This window comes from Otolemur garnettii, unplaced genomic scaffold (genome assembly GCF_000181295.1).
Source record: "Otolemur garnettii isolate 467f Iridium unplaced genomic scaffold, OtoGar3 scaffold00211, whole genome shotgun sequence".
NCBI lineage: Eukaryota > Metazoa > Chordata > Mammalia > Primates > Galagidae > Otolemur > Otolemur garnettii.
This window is the reverse complement of record NW_003852606.1, coordinates 2410660-2415147: the sequence shown is the minus strand read 5'-3', so window position 1 is coordinate 2415147 and position 4488 is coordinate 2410660. Positions and strand designations below refer to the sequence as shown.

The following is a 4488-nucleotide window of genomic DNA, read 5'->3' as shown; positions in this document are numbered from 1 at the left end:
GTACAATGATGTTACTTTCATTCAAATTATTCTGAATTTTATTTATCTTTTTAACAATAAAACTGTATCAAAGACATCAGAAATATGAGTGGCACCTGTGGCTCAAAGGAGTAGGGCACCAGCCCTATATACTGGATGTGGTGGGTTCAAACCCAGCCCCAGCCCCCCCCCCAAAAAAAGACATGAGGAATAAAACTAGTGAGAACAGATAAATTTACTCATTCAGGAAAAACTTTCCTTATCTAATCATTCATATGACACTGTGGCATAGATATTTTCTTTATAATGTGCGTTCATTATAATGTAATGTTCATCTTTTCTACTGCTACATGATTACAATTTTCACCATTGTTATATGCTGACTTTTAGCATGTTATGTTATCTATTGAATTGATTATGATTTTCTCCTTCAGTCTGTGACTGTTTATTCATACCAATAAAGTTTTACTTTAGTTTATCTCACATACTTGAATAGTTCTCTCACTTGGTGGAATCTTTTTACAGTGTGGAATTCATGTTTCCAATTATTTTATATGGATTATTTTTCACTAGCATCATGAAATCAGTAGTCTTATCATCAGACTTTTTATAAAATATGGCTTACTTTTTGTTGTCCAGGCTGTGATAACCTGATTATGTGGCTAAAAAAATTCTCTTTTCTTCTATCCACACAGCGTAAATATATTTCAAACATGGTACATTTGGCAAATTTCACCCTGAAATAATTCTTCAGAATTTCCTGTGGCACAATTTTGCCCATGATTCTATTTCATCATGGGTGCTTTGCCTATTTGTGACTTTGGACAACTTTAATATCCTTTATGCCATGTTATGTCTTCTCAGAACCTGCCCATATCTACTGATCTTCAAAATTTATTGGCATATCACAAGGTCATCTTCTGAAAAACATTTGCAGCTGTCAATTTCTCTCTCTTTAACATTTTATTCCTCATATTATTGATGCCTTTCCTTGGGCAGTGGTACAGTGTCACTAAAGGTTTATTCACTATATTCTCATCTATAGGAATTCACTTTTGACTCTGTTTTTCCCTTCCATTTTGGGTTGCTTTCTATTATTCCAATTTTAGCTGTATCAGTTCCCTTTATTTCTTTTTTGTTTTCTTTTGTTTTGTTTTCAGTGATAATATGTCTCTATCTCCTAGGGCCACAAATGCATTATTTTCTTTTGAAGGAGACAGTTCAAAATGTTTGCAAACATGTTATGTACATCTCTGCTCCCAATAAGGATACAAGTTTTCAAAAATAGTCACAGTGACTCATATGTCCCCTGACTATTACATCTAAGCCCTACGTGAACTCCAGTATCCCCCGGTCTCCATAAACTCCAGTGGGGCCCAGTCCCTCATTGTGTCGCCTGGTTATTCCTCTTCTTAGCCAAGTTTGAGCTGGAACAGATGTCCCTGCTCTAGGGATAAAGGTATATTTTATTCTTCTGGGCACTCCACATTTATCCCACAGATAACAATACATGTGGTGCTGCTGCTAGTACTCCCTTTCTAGCATTAACAGGTTTAAGAGTAGTAACTAGAGAAGTTGTCACTGGTACTAAGAATTTCCTCCACAGAAATGAACAAGTAGTTCAAAAACTAAAATTTTAGAAAACCTGTTTAACTTCCTTTTTACCTTTTCAATATGTTCATTTTATAGCTGAACATTTCTTTCACATAGGTTATAATTTATCTATATGTTGACAAGTTTTTTAATCTAAAGTACAATGCCTTTAGTTTTAATGTATTTTCACGTGATGTCAGAACTGCTAAATTCAGTGATGTCAGTAAGGTTTAATAAGCAGTTCACTGATCCTGTAGGATAGGAAGAATCAGGTTGGTCACAAACACATCAGTCAAGGTAAGCATAAAATTATTGGTAAAAAGTAAACTTGTAATTCAGTAACTTGAAGTTCCAGGAACTTTCTGCTGTTCCTTGTCACTAAATTAAGCCCTTGATTTTTCACATTAAGGAGGGAAAGAAAGCTAAGCATGTTACTTGAAGCAATTCTTTCCAAATCATCACATTATTGCTGTGCACAAAAATCTGGGAGGAGCTACTCTGAGACAGTCTTTGGTTGGGATAGAGGTATCTTAAGGACCGCTGCTGAGAAGGACTTGCTGTTTTCATCCGACACTTCTGTGTTATGAGTTCTTGCTTTATATTAAAAATTTGAGATTTAGTCTCCCACTTCTAAAGTTTGTACATCACTTTCTTTCCAGTAATTTTCTGCCCCAACTGTTTTCAAAATACTGCTTCCACAATTCTGCATACCATAGGCAGTATCCATCTTAATGTTCGTCCTTTCACAGGAATAGCACTGTTTTCAGCAAGAGGCGACATGCACACGTGAGAGTTTTCAATACTGAAGGGAAGTCCACTCACAAATTCAGTCATGGGTAAACTCCTATTGTTAACCAGCTCCTTGATCCAAATGTTCTCATCTCCTGTCTCTAAAGGATCAACCATATCACAGTGTTATTCTCCTTCTCACTTTCCACAAACCGCAATGGTGCTAAGACTTTTCTCAGAAACACCGGACTAATTTTGTGTCATAGACATGGCAGTCACAACTAAATGTATGCCACATGTAGAAGCATCACTATTCAACTGCTGTAGGTGTATTTCAGCAGCACCTATGCCTGGTGATGAAACATCTGAGAGTGATGCCTTTCCTATGTGAAATGTAACTGGTAAGAAAGCAGGTGAAGAAATAGGTGAAGGACTGGTTGTACATCCCACAGTGTATTTTTTTTTTTTTTGCTCTTGTTTTTTTTTTTTTTTTTTTATTAAATCATAACTTTGTATATCAATGCATTTATGGGGTTCAGTGTACTGCTTTGGTATACAATGTGAAATGCTTGCATTGAACTAAGTAACACATCCATCACAATTATACTCATTTCTTAATAGATTTGAAATGTACCATTTTTTTGCAGTAATCTTAATAGGTTTGAAATGTACCATTTTTTTTTTGCACTAGTCTCAAGAAAACTGCCCTGAACCTTGTGTATGTAAAGGAGATAAATCTATTGAATAAAAAACTTCAAGTGGTGCCTGATCACTGCTATAAGGACTTCTGGGAGACGCTGAAGTTAAGGAGTCAGAGATGCTTCTGTTCCTATCAAAAAAAGAGCTTTCTTCTGAGAGATAAAGAACTGAGGTTTACAGGAGACTGGTCTGCAAGTTTATCAGCTCTGAAATAGTCACCTAATATTTTCTCTAAATTAAAATCCACAGGAAGAGACAGCAATGTCTGACAAGCAGCACTGCCTTTCTCAGAATGAATGCTCAACTTTTTCCCAACTAGAGAATCACTCACGATGCATTCACTGGAATAATACTCTGAAACCTCTTTCCCTTCATGTTCAGTCCAAGGAGAAAGTATGATGACATCTTGAGTGAAAAACTCTTCCATGGCTTTTTGTCTTTTGTCTTCCACATCTTTATCTATTCAAGAATGACTTAAGTATAAAACTTGACAATGAATATCATCTGGACTTATTTCTATAGGATTTATGACAGCTAGTTGACCATCAATAGATGATCTAAATTGCCCTGGAGTTGGTAGTTTCTTTGACTTAAAAACAGACTGGCAAGAGTCTGTTCATGGAGATTAGAATACTCACTAGGACATTCACAAAGATTTAAAACAGGGATCCTTCCTGGAGTTTCTGGTGTTATTTGCATTATGGATTCTTTGAGATCTGCCATACATAGCACATAGAGAAAACCAAGTATATAGAAAGGACACCCCAGTACCGACTCCAGGGAGCTCCCAGGGGCCAAGCCAGCTCCCACAGCAGGCATCCCCTTTATTTCTTTTCAAAAATCACTTTGCTACTGCTTTTCTACTGCCATGGATTTCTTTAAAGGTTATTGATTAAACTTCACATTTATTTCTTCAATGGACATTCCATAATCCATTTTCCTAATAGAGTGTTTTTAATTATGTAGGGCCTAAAAGTTTTAGTATTGAAAATATAGTAGTACCTCTATAAGTTGACCACCCAGGAGACTATAACAAACTGGTCAACGTATGGAGGTGGTCAACAGAAGGAGCTAGGACTAATGCTGTTAAGGACCTGTGGTGCATGTCTGGTCTGTGAAAATTAGGTCAATGTAAGGAGGTGGTCAGTGTAGAAAGGTGGTCAACTATGGATGTTCCATTGTATCGAAAAATCAGGGTTTTTTCTTGTTTAATAATTTAGTCATTGATTCATAACTCATGATTTTATCACATTAAATTGTTAAGTTAGACTCTTGAGCTTTGTTGACAGTCACTCTAGTGTTTGCTGCACAGCTATGTCGACTACTTTCTCCATGTGAGCCTTAGAGGAAAAATGGTTATTTTACCAGGACTTCGTATGCTGGTTTTTAATGACAGTTAGGTGAAGAGTATCAATCGACCTGTTCAAATTGATTATATCCTGATTAACATTTTGTCTACTGGTTCCATTAAGTACTAAGAAACATTGG

At 36.2% G+C, this 4488-nt stretch overlaps 1 pseudogene; it reads right to left on the bottom strand.

Moving 5' to 3' along the window:
* Positions 1-1758: 1758 nt before the first annotated feature.
* Positions 1759-3723, bottom strand: LOC100952151 (annotated as a pseudogene).
* Positions 3724-4488: the final 765 nt, after the last annotated feature.